A 12,751-nucleotide genomic window follows, 5' to 3' on the forward strand; every position below is an offset into this window, starting at 1 on the left:
TGATTTTGAACACAAATTATTAACAAGCTTAAGGAACTTAATATTATTTTCTGTGTTCATATTAACATCTATTGGGGACGTGAAAGAAATTTGGTTTTTGGATGGTTGATACAGAGAATATTCAGAGTGAATTTATGAAAATAAGCAAGCTGTTTTGGATGGTATTGAGCGAAATATGCTTACTGTCTTTGATGTTGTTTGGTGGTTTATATATTTACACAAATTATCATCATTGCAAGTTGAATACTAATGACTTTGGCCGACCACGTGGAAGAGATTGAAACTAAATAATTGATCATTAGATTCCAAGAAGTCATAGCCGGATCGGTAAGAAAGATTGAGATTTTCTCTTTTGAAATTCACGTTGGTTAGGCTTTAGTGATTAAATTTCAATGACATCCCTTGCAAAAGTTTAAGTCAGATACGTTATTGGAATTTGGGAGTATTTGAGACAAAGAATAATGGTCTCAACCATAATAGTAGTTTTTTAGCATTTGGTAGTACAAATACACACTTCCAAAGTGCATTTGCAGTATTGGAACAAAGGTTGTTGGCAGCCAAGTTGATTGTAATTATAAGACTATGACAGGCAGTGAATCTAAATTCGATGTTTGACAGAATAGCAGCGGCTCTTTAAATATGAATCCAATAGGAAGGCATATTACAAAGAAGTCCAAAGATATAACTCGATTTGCATCTCAAGTGTAATGATGATGGAAACACCCTTATGTTTAAATTAATGGACAATCCTTTGGATTAAATAAGGAAGCGACTGATATATGAAAGGGATGTGATGAACCGTTGCAAACGAATGATACAACGTCGCCATCCAAGAAGAAAGTGGACTTCATAATTTATATATATTTATTCTTTGTGAAATCTGATTTCATAACTGTTAGGATAAATGGCTTACTTATGTAATGATCTCAAATATATATTGTCTTGCATGCATGCACATTAATTAGGAATAATTAAGGTTATATTGGTTATTTTTTTTGGTATATAACTTTGGTAGCATGCTTGGAATTTGTGAAAAATTATTTTCAAAGTTATAAGATATGAATGAGGTTTACATTAATACCTTCTTTTTTTTGAGATCATGAAGATGATATGCTATATGTATATACTTTTGGATCAATAAAGATATACATATGTTAGTTTGATAAGAATAATATATCAAATTATTGAATTATTTAGGGGTTACAATGGTTAGTTGGAAAGCCATTTGAAAAAAATAATCAAAATACTTGTATTTTTACCCCTGTTTTGGATAAAATGAAAATTCTCTTGATTTTCTACTCCCGTTATGGAGAATAAAATCTTCGTAATTTTTTACTCCTACTTTGAGATTAAAATCTGCGTGATTTTCTACTCGATCTTTGAGATTAAAGTCGTGATTTTATACTCCAATTTATTACTTGGTTTAAGATTAAAAACTTCACCGTTTATTAAATTTGGTCGTGCCAGATATTACTCGGTTTGAAGATTAAAAACTTCACCGTTAATTTCTGGTTGTGTCATATTGGTTTGAAGATTTAAAACTTCACCATTATTAATTCTGGATCTATCGTGGCACAAACAACAGATCATGTGGTTGTCTCTATAAAGTAATAGGGGTAGCAAATATGAATCTTCTTTTGGAGAAATATGTTTGAAATATGATATTATTCATCAAACAACGGCCACATACACGCTCCAATCCAATGGAATTGCGGAAAGCTTGAATCGATCATTAAATAAAATGATGAACTCTTTGTTGATAAGTTTTGGTTTACTTCAGAACTTGTGGGAGAGGCTATTCTTACAGCTAACTGAATATTCAGTCAAATTCCCCATAGCAAAATGCAATCCATTCTAAATGAAAAATGGAAAGGAAGGAAATCCAACTTGAATTGTTTTAAAGTGTGGGAGTGTTTGGTAAAAGTGTAAGTTCCTAAACCCAAAAAGGTAAAGATTGCATCGAAAATCGTTGATTGTGTTTTCATAGGATATGCAACCAGTAGTAAGCATATCGATTTCTGGTTCATAAATCAGAAATTCCGACATTCATATATTAATACGATAATTGAATCACATAATGCTGAATTTTTTGAGAATATTTATCCGTATAAAAAGGAATGTGAGTCATCTAGTGAAAGATCTAAGCGACCTCGAAAATAAGCAGAGGAAAGTACCTTTAATGAGGAAAATCCAATATATAGTAAATGTCAAAGGACAACTAATTCCTTTGGATCGGATTTTCTGACATTCTTGTTGGAAAATAAACTTCAAAATTTAAAAGAAGTTATTTCTTTCTCGGAAAGAAGCAGTCAATAGTGAGATAGAATCCATATTAAATAACCATACTTGTGAGTTAGTTGATCTTATTCTATGAGCAAACCATTGGGTTCCAAATAGATTTTCAAGAGGAAAATAAAAAATGATGGCACTATTGACATATATAAGGCAAGACTTATTGTCAAATGGTATAGACAATGAGAAGGCCTTGACTATTTTGGCACATACTCGTCGGTTACGAGTATTACGTACATTTAGATATTAGTAGCATTGGTTATAGTGTATGGTCTTGAAATCCATCAAATGACTGTAAAAACAACCTTCTTAAATTGAGATTTAGAGGAAGAAATTTATATGGAACAACTTGAAGGGTTCGTGGTTCCTGGAAAAGAAAAGAAGGTGTGTAGACTTGTTAAGTCACTTTACAGACTAAAATAAGCACCCAAACAATGACGTGCGAGATTTGGCCAAATAATATTGTCAAATGATTTTAAAATTAATGAGTGTGAATAAATGTGTTTACGTTAAGAATACTTCAAATCATATAGTCATTATTTGATTATATATGGATGATATGTTGATGAAATATTTAAAATGTGGGGGCTTTTAGTTTATGCATGACAAAAGCCAATGTTAGACGTAATATCTAAATGATATAATATTTGAACCCCACCAATCCTTAGTGGATATTGATATGATAGTCGGTGAATTCATTACTTGTTTAGTCTTAGTGATGACTAGTGATGCGAAAGTTATTTACATGCCTTTCCAGAAATAATTTGTTCTTTCTTTAACATTTATAATGTTCAGCTCTTTTATGAAAGAGTGTCACCTGAAAGGCTGTGACTTTTTATGAAAAGTGTGTGTGTATGTTTTGAATAAACATAATCATTCATGAACGAATGTATTAATATGTTGGTCAATAATTGTAACGGCCCAAATTCCATTATAAGTTGTGATGGCGCCCAACACCGTTGTTAGGCAAGCCAGCACTGATTAACTAGTGAGTTTCCGTTTATTTTATTAAACAATCCCAACATCTAACTTAACTTAAATTTAAAACATTCGATAAATAACGGATTTTTAAGGCAACTGAAACGGAAACAACTAAAAGAAATCATAATTACAGTAATACAACCCAAAAAATCAAGTCTACTAATATGTGCCAAGATCTAGGGGCACGAGTGTGTGGGCAACTAGTAGAATATATAAAAGATGACTATCCTACTGTATGAAATAGAGTAGATAGATACAAGCAAAAGAGAAACTCTGGCATGCTGCTGAATGGCTAGAAAAGGGGCAGCTCACCGTAAGTCTCAGCCCGAAACAAGTATGCGCGCCTGGTGTATAACTAGATGTGCCTGCCTCGGATCCTGTACAATTAAGTACAGAAGCGTAGTACAAGTACATAAACAATATGTACCCAGTAAGTATCCACTCCAACCTCGAAGAAGTAGTAACGAGGGGTCGACCTGACACTTACTAGGGCCAACAATAATATGATTAAAGTGTTATACTAAGCATGGATATCATAAAAAAAATACCGACAGTAAATATCAGAAAGTGACAAGTTCTTCTTTCATAAATATAATGTCAATTTCAGTCATATCAGTTGACAATTTACATTTAAGGCATTAAAACAGTACAAATCATAAAAAGTTCCAAATAAATAATATGTGCAAGTTATGCCGAGGTCGTACGGCCCGATCCAACATAATAATAAATTGTGCACTGCCAGAGGGTTGAACGACGCGAACCATAAATGTATCTATTCACCCCGCTCGCGAATCATTCATGCGACGCAGTCAAATATAAATTTAATCATTTAAATCAAATTCTTTCTTAAATTCTTTTCTTTAAGAAAAAAGCAATTCAACTTGAAGCTTTAAATCCTTAGAAATTCTCAACTTAATTCCAGTTATTAAAGATAGCAAGTATCATCAAATAACAGTGTTCACAAAGCATGGTGTAAACCTAAAATACCCTGACATAATAAGAATAGTAGCTATGCACGGACTCTCGTCACTTCGTGCGTATGTAGTCCTCACAATTAGTCTTATTTATAATCAAATTCACCTATGGGGAAATTTCCCTCTTACAAGGTTAGAAAGGAGACTTACCCCGTCTCAAGCCTACTTTCAAATTCAAGAACGCGCCAAAATCTCCAAATTTGATGCTAAACGACTCGAAACTAGTCAAATATTACATAAACTAATCAATCTATGCTCAAACGTTCACAATTCTCCCATTTAAGTGATTACCCAACCTAAATTGCAAGATTCATAAAATTCACCCCCGGGCCCATATGCTCGAATTTTGTAAATTTTTAAATGAAGTTGTTACCCATAATCTAAGGAACATAAATATATGATTTCTACAAAATTCCATAACAAATTTTGTGGTTAAATCTCAACAACAACAACAACAACAACAACAACTACCAAGTAAAATCACACAAAGTGAGGTCTGGGAAGGGTAATGTATACGCAGACCGTACCCCTACCCCGATAGGGCAGAGATGTTGTTTTCGATAGACCCTCAGCTTAGAAAACAAGAAAAGATAATTCATTAGTAACTCCAGTAGAAACCATAACAGTAATAGAAACATAACAACCAAACGATAAATGACATGCAATAACAGTAACCCGTAACTAAGGCCTGGGGCTAAGATAAACAGCAAGGAGAGTGTAAATTCAACATAAACTGCAAGCCATCTAAGATCAACCCTAATCCAACTCCGCCTCACCCCCGGTATGAAGTAAGGAAAACTCTACTACCCCCTAACCTACAACCCTAATGCTTGACCTCCAAACCTTCCTATCACGGGCCATGTCCTCAAAAATCTGTAGTCGTACCATGTCCTGCATGATCACCTCTCCCCAATACTTCTTAGGACTCCCTCTACCTCTTCTCGTACACACCACGACTAACCGCTCACACCTCCTCACCGGAGCATCGAGGCTTCTCCTCCGCACGTGCCCGAACTATCTGAGCCTTGCTACCCACATCTTGTCATCCACAGGGGCCACGCCCACCTTCTTCCGAATATCTTCATTCCTAATCTTGTCTATCCTAGTGCGCCCGCACATCCACCTCAACATCCTCATCTCTGCTACCTTCATCCTCTGGATATAGGAGTTCTTAACCGGCTAACACTCTGCCCCATACAACATGGCCGGTATAACCGCAGATCTATAAAACTTACCTTTGAGAATAGGTGGCACTTTCTTGTCACACAAGACTCCAGATGCAAGCCTCCATATCATCCAGTCCGTCCCTATACTGTGAGTGACGTCCTCGTCGATCTCTCCGTCCCCCTGGATAATCGACCTAATATACTTGAAGCTATCTCTCTTGGGGATGACCTGTGATCCAAGCCTCACATCTCTGCCTACTTCCCTCTACTCAGCGCTAAACTTGCACTCCAGGTACTTTGTCTTAGACCTGCTCAATTTGAAACCCTTAGACTCGAGGGTCTGTCTCCAAACCTCAAATCTCTCGTTAACACAAACCCTCGTCTCATCAATTAGAACTATGTCATCAGCAAATAAGATACACCATGGCACATCCCCTTGAATATGGTGTGTCAATGCATCCATCACCAAGGCAAATAAGAATGGGCTAAGTGTAGAGCCTTGGTGTAATCTCATAACAACCGGGAAATGCTCTGAGTCGCCTCCCACAGTCCTAACCTTAGTCTTAGCTCCATCATACATGTTCTTGATTGCTCTTATGTAGGCTATCGACATGCCCTTTGCCTCAAGACATCTCCAGAGCACCTCCATGGGGACCTTGTCATGCGCTTTCTCCAAGTCAATAAATACCATGTGCAGATCCTTCTTCTTATCCCTGTACTGTTCCACCAACCTCCTAATAAGGTGGATAGCTTCCGTAGTGGAGCGACCCGGCATGAACCCAAACTGATTGTCGGATATAGACGTCGTCTTCCTCACTCTCACCTCCACCACCCTCTCCCAGACTTTCATGATATGGCTAAGTAACTTGATACCCCTATAATTTAACATGGTATGGTTAAATCTCATTTTTAGTAAAACCCTAGGTTTTCACCTAAACCCATGATTTTTACTAATTTATATGTTATAATCTACCCATAAACTATGTATTTAACTAACATGGTGTAGAAATTACTTACCTCAAAGTGCTAAGTGAAATCCCCTCTCCAAGAGCTCCAAAAATCGCACCACATTGGAAGAAATGAGCTACAATGGCCTAAGTCCCGTTTTTAAAAAGTTCACTGCCAGGTCTGCCTTCTTTGCGGTTGCGGAAGAAGCCTCGCGATCGCGAAGGCAAACGGTCCAGGCCTAGGAAGCTTACTCAACACGAATGCGAGAGGAGCCTCGCGATCGCGGAGGATCACATGGCCTACCCTACATGAACGCGAGGGCTACTTTGCGAATGGGAAGAGTCAATAGCGGCCACCGGCTAAGCCTCCTCCACGCGAACGCGAGCCAGGCCTCGCGAACGCGAAGGCTAGAGGACCTAGACCTACGCGAACACGATCTTCAGCATGTGACGTGGAGGGCAAAAGCTTCCCAGCCACATTACCCCAAATCCTTCATCGCGAACGTGAGGATGTGATCGCGTTCGCGAAGAAGGAAACCAGAAGCAGCAAATCTGGTGTGTTTCATCTCATCTCCGGGTGGTCCGAAATGCACCTGAGCTCCTTGGGATCCCTTCCAACAACTCCAACAAGTCTATAAACATAATACGGACTTGCTTTAACTCTCAAAACACGTAAAATAACAACAAAACCAAGAATCACACCTAAAAACCAAATTGAATCAAACTTTGAACTTTAAGTTTCTAAATCGCTCCGAACGCGTGGAATCATGCTTAGACTACTCGGATTGACACTAAATTTTGCGTGCAAGTCTTAAATGACATTACAGAACTATTCCCAGTCTCGAAATTCTATTTGGAGCTCGACATCACAAAAGGCCCGTTCCAAACCAAATTTAAAGAACTTCTAAAAACCTTCAAGAACCAAATTTCACTATTAGGCTCCAAAACGCTCCCGTGTCATCCAAAACCCGATCCGAGCATACGGCCAAGTCTAAAATCATCATATGAACCTGTTAGAACCTTCAAATCCCGATTCCGAGATCATTTACTCAAAATGTTGACCGAAATCAAACTTGGCCTTTTAAGCCAACTTTAAGGAACCAATAAGTGTTTCGATTTCAACCCAAACTCTTCCAAATTCCGAACCAACCATCCCCGCAAGTCTAAATCAGTAAAAGCAAGAACTAGAAGTCTTATTTAGGGGAACGGGGTTCATCGTTACATTCTCCACTTCTTAAACAAACGTTCGTCCTCTAACGGGTTTAGATTCATACATGAAGTGTTGAATAAGTGTGGGTATTTGCTCCGCATGTCCTCCTTGGACTCCCAGGTCGCCTCCTCGACTAGTTGACCCCTCCACTAAACCTTTACCGCAGAAATCCTCTTGGATCTCAACTGGCGATCCTGTTTATCAATAATAGCAATTGGCTCCTCCTCATAACCCAAGCTCTCATCTAGCTGAATAGTGCTGAAGTCCAACACATGTGGCAAGTCGGCGTGGTACCTCTAGAACATAGACACGTGAAAAACCGGATGAACTCCTGATAAGTTGGGAGGTATAGCAAGCTCATAAGCAACCTCCCCAACTCGCCTCAACACCTCAAATGGGCCTATAAACCTAGGGCTCAACTTGCCCTTCTTCCCGAACCTCATAATACCTTTCATCGACAAGACTTTCAAGAGAACCTTCTTGCCGACCATAAATGATACATACCGCGCCTTCTAATCCGCGTAACTCTTCTATTTGGACTGTGTTGTGCGAAGTCGCTTTTGGATCAACTTCACCTTTTCTAAGGCATCTTTCACCAAATCCGTACCATATAACCTAGCCTCGCGGGGCTCGAACCACCCGATGGGAGAACGATATCGCCGACCATACAAGGCCTTAAATGGAGCCATCTCGATGCTGGATTGATAACTGTTATTGTAAGCAAACTTGGCCAAAAGCAAGAACTGGTCCCACTGCCCTCCAAAGTCAATCACATATGCCCCGAGCAAGTCTTCCAAGATCTAAACTGTCCGCTCTGACTGCCCGTCAGTCTGTGGATGAAATGTTGTGTTGAGCTCTACGCGGGTCCCTAACTCACTCTGTACGGCTCTCCAAAAATGGGAAGTGAACTGAGGGCCTCTATCTGATATGATGGAAACATGCACACCGTGAAACTGCAACTGGTCAAACAAATCATCGATACGTGGCAACGAGTACTTGTTCTTGATGGGGTGACCTTGTTCAACTGGCGGTAATCAATGCACATCTGCATAGTCCCATCTTTCTTCTTCACAAATAATACTAGTGTACCCTAAGGTAATATACTTGGTCTCACAAACCCCTTTGTTAACAATTCCTCAAGCTGCTCCTTCAACCCTTTCAACTCCTTTGGAGCAATACGATACGGTAGAATAGATATAGGCTGAGTGCCTAGAGCCAAATCAATACAAAAATCAATATCACGATCGGGTGGCATGCCTGGAAGGTTAGAAGGGAACACATCGACAAACTCCCGGACTACCGGCACTATATCAATCATCCGAGACTCTGCGGTGGTGTCCCGAACATAAGCTAGATAAGCCAAAAACCCTTCTCGACCATATGTTGAGCCTTCAGAAAAGAGATAACCCGACCATATGTACTAATGAAGGAACCCTTCCACTCCAACCTTGGCAACTCTGGCATCGCTAAAGTAACAGTATTGTCATGACAATCTAGGATGAAGTGATATGGGGATAACCAGTCCATGCCCATGATGACCTGAAAGTCAATTATATCAAGTAACAGAAGGTTTTCTCTAGTCTCGTAACCACAGAACGTAACCACAAAGGACCGATAGATCTGATCCACAACCACAGAATCACCAACAGGAGTGGACACATAAACAAGAGTACCCAAGGACTCATGAGGAATATCCAGAAAATGAGTAAACAGAGATGACACATATGAATAGGTGGACCATGGATCAAATAATACCGAAACATCCCTACCGCAGATAGAAATAATACATGTGATCACGACATCTGAGGCCACCGTATCTGGTCTAGCCGGAAAAACATAGAATCTAGCTGAAGTGTCGGCTGGCCTCCACCTGATTGAGTAATAGCTGGCTGAACTCCCCTTACATGGCCTCCATATCTAGGACGACCCCTACCATCCTGCCCTTTGCCTCTGGGCGGCCGGACAACCGGTGCTGAAATCATAGACTGATGGCCCTACTGCACTACCTTGCCCCGAAGTCTGGGGTAGGTCCTTTTCATGTGACCCTGATCTTCACACTCATAACAACCTCTCGGTACCTTAGACTATTGTCCCAACGTCTGGCCTTGATGGCCTGAATACCCACTAGAAGAACCCTGAATGGCTGACGGGCGGTATGAACTCTCTGGCATGGCACTAAAAGAGGCGCCGGAAGAACCCTAATTAGCTGGTAGGCGATAAGAACTCTCTGGCATGACGCTGAAATAGGGGCACGCTGGAGCACCTCGAGGAGGTGGTGGTGCTGAATATGGGGGCCTGCTAGGCTGACCCCTCCCAAACTGACCTTTGCCCCTAGCCGGGGCACCTCTGAACTCTCCAAGAAAATGGGCCCTCTTGTCTTGCTGTATCTACTCTCTACCCCTATGACGGTAACCCTCAATCCTCCAAGTAATCTCCATTACCAGCTGATAAGAAGTTCTCATCTCAACCTCTCGGGCCATGTTAGCCCTAATACCGGAGTGCAACCCCGCAATAAATCTCCGCACTCTCTTTGCATCAATAGGAAGTATCATGAGTGCATGGAGAGACAACTCAGAAAACCTCACCTCATAGTCGGTCACTGACATCTGACCCTGCTTAAATTGCTCAAATTGATACCGCAACTCTTCCCTCTCGGAGGGTGGAATATACATATCTAAGAAAAGATGTGTGAACTAGCCCTAAGTAATGGGAGGGGAACCTGCTGGTCTGCCAAGAACATAAGACTGTCACCATCTACGGGCCCTGCCCTCAAGGTGGAAAGTGGTGAAGTCAACCCCATGAGACTAAAATATCCTTAGGTTGTGCAGTCTGTCCCTGCACCTATCAATGAAATCCTAGGCATCCTCATGACACTCACCTCCGAAGACAAGAGGGTGTAGCCTAGTCCATTTGTCCAATAACTTCTGCTGATCGTCGTCCGCAGATGGTCTGGCTTCAGGTGCCACTGCTGCAACTGGCTAGACCCCATCCATGGGTAGTGTGCCCGGAGTCTGATACACTACGACTGCATGCCTAGAAGCCTGAGTAGTAGGGGTCTGTGCTCCCACTGCTGCTTGAGATGTGGCCGAGTCTACTGGAAATAAACCGGCATGGGTCATAGAATCCATGAACCCCAGCATATGGCCCATGACCTCCTGAAAGCCCAATTCTATAATAAAATCTATCGAGGTTGGCTGTGTTGTGGGCACCTCGCCCTGCTCCTCAATAACGGGATCATCTACATGATCCACTGGTGGTGCAACTAGGCAACTTTGGGATGCCCTCGTCCCCTACCTCAGGTCGGTGCCCTCCCCCGACCTCTGCCTCTAGTAATGGGGGGTGCAACTCCTTCCAGGTATGGAACGTCATCCGAACGCGTCCTCACCATCTGTGAGATAATAGAAGAAGGAAATTTAGTATACCATCAACTTCACGATAGAAGATGAATAAAGAGTAGTTTCCTAACACCCTATAACATCTCGAAGATAAGTACGAACGTCTCTGTACCGATCCGCAAGACTCTATGAGGTTTGTCCATCACTTGTAAGACCTACGTGAACCTAGTGCTTTGATATCATATTGTCACGACCCAAATTCCATTATAGGTTGTGATCGCACCCAACACCGTTGTTAGGCAAGCCAACACTAATCAACTAGTGAGTTCCCATTTATTTTATGAAACAATCCCAACATCTAACTTAACTTAAATTTAAAACATTCGATATTTAACGGATTTTTAAGGCAACTGAAACGGAAATAACTAAAAAAATCATAATTACAGGAATACAACCTCAAAAATCAAGTCTATTAATATGTGCCAAGATCTAGTGTCACAAGTGTGTGGGCAACTAGTAGAATATACAAAATATGACTATCCTACTGTCTGAAATAGAGTAGACAGATACAAGCAAAAGAGAAACTCCGGCATGTTGCTGAACGGCTAGAAATGGGGCAGCTCATCGTAAGTCTCAGTCCGAATCAAGTATGCGCGCCTGGTGGATAACTAGATGCGCCTACCTTAGATCCTGTACAATTAAGTACAGAAGCGTAGTATGAGTACATAAACAATATGTACCCAATAAGTATCCAGTCTAACCTCAAAGAAGTAGTGACGAGGGGTCGACTTGACACTTACTAGGGCCAACAATATTATGATTAAAGTGTTATGCTAAGCATGAAAATCATAAAAAAATACCGACGGTAAATATCAGGAAATGACAAGTTCTTCTTTCATAAATATAATGTCAATTTGAGTCATATCATTTAACAATTTACATTCAAGGCATTAAAGCAGTACAAATCACATAAAGTTCTAAATAAATAACATGCACAAGTTATGCCGAGGTCGTATGGCCCGATCCAACATAATAATAAAATGTGCACTGCCGGAGGGTTGAACAGCGCAAACCATAGATGCATCTATTCATCCCGCTCATGAATCATTCATGTGACGCGATCAAATATAAATTTAATCATTTAAATCAAATTCTTTCTTAAATTCCTTTCTTTAAGAAAAAAGCAATTCAACTTGAAGCTTTAAATCCTTAGAAATTCTCAACTTAATTCCAGTTATTACAGATTCATCAAATAAAAGTGTTCACAAAGTATGGTGTAAACCTAAACTACTCGGACATAACAGGAATAGTAGCTACTTACGGACTCTCATCACTTCGTGCGTACGTAGCCCCCACAATTACTCATATTTATAATCCAATTCACATATGGGGAAATTTTCCTCTTACAAGGTTAGAAAGGAGACTTATCTCGTCTCAAGCCTACTTTCAAGTTCAATCCCAAATCTCCAAATTTGATGCTGAACGACTCGAAACTAGTCAAATATTACATAAACTAATCAATCTATACTCCAAAGTTCATAATTTCTCCATTTAAGTGATTACCCAACCTAAATTGCAAGATTAATAAAATTTACCCCCGGGCCCACATGCTCGGATTCCGAAATTTTTTAAAGGAAGTTGTTACCCATAACCTAAGGAACATAATATATGATTTCTACTAAATTCCATAACAAAATTCGTGGTTAAATCTCATTTTTAACAAAACCCTAGGTTTTCACCTAAACCCATAATTTTCAATAATTTACATGCTATAATTTACCCATAAACTATGTATTTAACTCACATGGTTTAGAAATTACTTACCTCAAAGTGCTAAGTGAAACCC

The sequence above is a fragment of the Nicotiana sylvestris genome, chromosome 7, assembly GCF_000393655.2.
Source record: "Nicotiana sylvestris chromosome 7, ASM39365v2, whole genome shotgun sequence".
NCBI lineage: Eukaryota > Viridiplantae > Streptophyta > Magnoliopsida > Solanales > Solanaceae > Nicotiana > Nicotiana sylvestris.